This window comes from Schistocerca serialis, unplaced genomic scaffold, assembly GCF_023864345.2.
Source record: "Schistocerca serialis cubense isolate TAMUIC-IGC-003099 unplaced genomic scaffold, iqSchSeri2.2 HiC_scaffold_1133, whole genome shotgun sequence".
Classification (NCBI taxonomy): Eukaryota; Metazoa; Arthropoda; class Insecta; order Orthoptera; family Acrididae; genus Schistocerca; species Schistocerca serialis.
In genome coordinates, this window is record NW_026047330.1 from 32,501 (window position 1) to 36,516 (window position 4,016).

At 55.2% G+C, this 4,016-nt stretch overlaps 1 non-coding gene across 1 annotated transcript in view; it reads right to left on the reverse strand.

The window, feature by feature from the left end:
* The window catches only part of LOC126432409 (small subunit ribosomal RNA), a 1,909-nt gene extending 225 nt beyond the window's left edge, over positions 1-1,684 (reverse strand). The window contains exon 1 of the ribosomal RNA XR_007577946.1: positions 1-1,684. This exon is cut by the window's left edge and continues 225 nt beyond it. This is a non-coding gene — a ribosomal RNA (small subunit ribosomal RNA).
* Positions 1,685-4,016: the final 2,332 nt, after the last annotated feature.

Here is a 4,016-nt window from a genome sequence, read left to right on the forward strand (position 1 = left end):
ATTCCTCGTTCATGGGGAACAATTGCAAGCCCCAATCCCTAGCACGAAGGAGGTTCAGCGGGTTACCCCGACCTTTCGGCCTAGGAAGACACGCTGATTCCTTCAGTGTAGCGCGCGTGCGGCCCAGAACATCTAAGGGCATCACAGACCTGTTATTGCTCAATCTCGTGCGGCTAGAAGCCGCCTGTCCCTCTAAGAAGAAAAGTAATCGCTGACAGCACGAAGGATGTCACGCGACTAGTTAGCAGGCTAGAGTCTCGTTCGTTATCGGAATTAACCAGACAAATCGCTCCACCAACTAAGAACGGCCATGCACCACCACCCACCGAATCAAGAAAGAGCTATCAATCTGTCAATCCTTCCGGTGTCCGGGCCTGGTGAGGTTTCCCGTGTTGAGTCAAATTAAGCCGCAGGCTCCACTCCTGGTGGTGCCCTTCCGTCAATTCCTTTAAGTTTCAGCTTTGCAACCATACTTCCCCCGGAACCCAAAAGCTTTGGTTTCCCGGAGGCTGCCCGCCGAGTCATCGGAGGAACTGCGGCGGATCGCTGGCTGGCATCGTTTATGGTTAGAACTAGGGCGGTATCTGATCGCCTTCGAACCTCTAACTTTCGTTCTTGATTAATGAAAACATACTTGGCAAATGCTTTCGCTTCTGTTCGTCTTGCGACGATCCAAGAATTTCACCTCTATCGTCGCAATACGAATGCCCCCGCCTGTCCCTATTAATCATTACCTCGGGTTCCGAAAACCAACAAAATAGAACCGAGGTCCTATTCCATTATTCCATGCACACAGTATTCAGGCGGGCTTGCCTGCTTTAAGCACTCTAATTTGTTCAAAGTAAACGTGCCGGCCCACCGAGACACTCAATAAAGAGCACCCTGGTAGGATTTCAACGGGGTCCGCCTCGGGACGCACGAGCACGCACGAGGCGGTCGCACGCCTTCGGCTCGCCCCACCGGCAGGACGTCCCACGATACATGCCAGTTAAACACCGACGGGCGGTGAACCAACAGCGTGGGACACAAATCCAACTACGAGCTTTTTAACCGCAACAACTTTAATATACGCTATTGGAGCTGGAATTACCGCGGCTGCTGGCACCAGACTTGCCCTCCAATAGATACTCGTTAAAGGATTTAAAGTGTACTCATTCCGATTACGGGGCCTCGGATGAGTCCCGTATCGTTATTTTTCGTCACTACCTCCCCGTGCCGGGAGTGGGTAATTTGCGCGCCTGCTGCCTTCCTTGGATGTGGTAGCCGTTTCTCAGGCTCCCTCTCCGGAATCGAACCCTGATTCCCCGTTACCCGTTACAACCATGGTAGGCGCAGAACCTACCATCGACAGTTGATAAGGCAGACATTTGAAAGATGCGTCGCCGGTACGAGGACCGTGCGATCAGCCCAAAGTTATTCAGAGTCACCAAGGCAAACGGACCGGACGAGCCGACCGATTGGTTTTGATCTAATAAAAGCGTCCCTTCCATCTCTGGTCGGGACTCTGTTTGCATGTATTAGCTCTAGAATTACCACAGTTATCCAAGTAACGTGGGTACGATCTAAGGAACCATAACTGATTTAATGAGCCATTCGCGGTTTCACCTTAATGCGGCTTGTACTGAGACATGCATGGCTTAATCTTTGAGACAAGCATATGACTACTGGCAGGATCAACCAGGGAGCTGCGTCAACTAGAGCTGAGCAGCCGGCCGCCCGGGAGTGTGTCCCGGGGGCCCGCGCGAACACGCAAGCGTCCGCTCAATTATTCTGCAAACAGGAGGAGGCTGAGCTCCCCTGCACAACACACCTCGAAACCCTCTCAGGTCCCGGCGGCGCGCAGCGCCGTCCTAAGTACTTGGTCGGGTTCGAGAGAGGCGCAATCGCCCGGAGTTAGGCGAGTAGACGCTTTAGGTGCGACCACCCGTGCTCCCAACTGAGCTTGCCGCTGCCGACAGAGGCCCGGGAGCGTGCTGTCGTGGCATTGCCGGCGGGAGACAACACGCGCCACCTACGGTGACCGGCAGCTCCAACGCCAGCGCCACAGAAGGACAAAAGCCCTACTTGGGTGCCGAAGCGAACTCTCCCAGCACAGCGCACGCGCCAACACGTCCGCACAGCTGCGATACAAACCACCTGCGAGAACCGCTGGGGCGACCGAGCAGCAGACGGCGTCGCGGCGCCGAGCGCCGGGCGGCGGCGCATCCTCAGCGCACAAAGTCCTCAATCGGACCAGCACACTGCAGATGGCCACCGCGCTTCGCACCGGGCCCGCGAGGACCTACTTTGGCCGCAAGGCGCCGCGAGCAGGGGGCGCCGGCGCGCAGCTGCGCCGCCTGCCGCGTCCGTCGGCCGGCGCGCCTGCCACCGGCCGCCCCCACCAGCCGGCTGTAGCGCGTGCGCCCACGCACCGCGCTGCCAGCACGCCGGGCGGCCCCCCCTCACCGGCCGGGGACGGTCCCACCCAGCCACCGCCGCGTATCGCCTCACACCCAGATCCCCTTTCACGTTCGTGGGCATGGTGGGTCCCCTTTCACGTTCGTGGGCATGGTGGGTATCCCTGAAACAACCGGTTAATAGCTCGACCGATCGTCGCCAACACTGATTCACCTCTAGCGAGAACAACCGCACCACAACGGGTTACCGGTTGTTCATTTGCGTAACGTCACCAGCAAACGTACACGTCCATCGCCATTTGCAACGAGTATTGCATGCCTGTGTCAGGTGTCACAACACACTACGTCTGCCCACATAGACGCAACAACATGTGCACGCCTAGAGAACACGTGGAAGGTAGACCCCGTACGTATGCGGTGTCCATTGCGCGAACGACTGTCAGCCCGCCTCTGCAGCATGTCGCAGATGTGGAACGCGGTGCAACATGCTATCACGGTGTGTGAGAAGAGACGACTACGTCCGAATACACGCTCCACTACATCAACAGACTGCTCATGCTGATCGCCATCCAGGGCGTCCGTTCCTCCCACACGTCTGTATGGCGTACCACACTGCAATCCAGCTCTTATAGGGAGACGACACGTAGCTGCGTGCACAATATTTGGACTGTATGGTCCGCCGTTGCTAGGCGCTGTCGTCATACGGTCACATGGGCCACGATGTATCATTCAGTACATACGGAGCAATGTGCAGTACAGTTTGTGGGTTTTGCGTACATCGGCGGACAGGTGACAGGCCGTACCACAACGTAGGCTGAGTACGTCGGCATGCGAAGGGCATTGAACATGCAAACTTCTCACCGACCAGCTTGCGAAGGCAGGGGGGAAGGGGGGGGGGCATGTACGTCCTGCTGCTATCCACACTACAGTGTATAGCAGGAGCATGTGGAAAGTCAGCAACACCTGCAAGGTGTTTAACATGACGCGATACACAGGGGACCGGGCAGTGCGAGTAGCGAACTATATTGCGAGGGTTGCGGTTAGGCAACACTACACTACTTTAACGGGTTGCATAACAATTACAGAGCAGGTTCAGCGACAACGTGCGTCAGGTTAAGGCGCAATATAGTTTAGGTTACGGCGCACTTTAGGTTAGGTTAAGGCACATTATAGGTTAGGTTAAGGCACAACATGGGTTACGTTAAGGCACAACATGGGTTACGTTAAGGCACAACATGGGTTAGGTTAAGGCACAACATGGGTTAGGTTAAGGCACAACATGGGTTAGGTTAAGGCACAACATGGGTTAGGTTAAGGCACAACATGGGTTAGGTTAAGGCACAACATGGGTTAGGTTAAGGCACAACATGGGTTAGGTTAAGGCACAACATGGGTTAGGTTAAGGCACAACATGGGTTAGGTTAAGGCACAACATGGGTTAGGTTAAGGCACAACATGGGTTAGGTTAAGGCACAACATGGGTTAGGTTAAGGCACAACATGGGTTAGGTTAAGGCACAACATGGGTTAGGTTAAGGCACAACATGGGTTAGGTTAAGGCACAACATGGGTTAGGTTAAGGCACAACATGGGTTAGGTTAAGGCACAACATGGGTTAGGT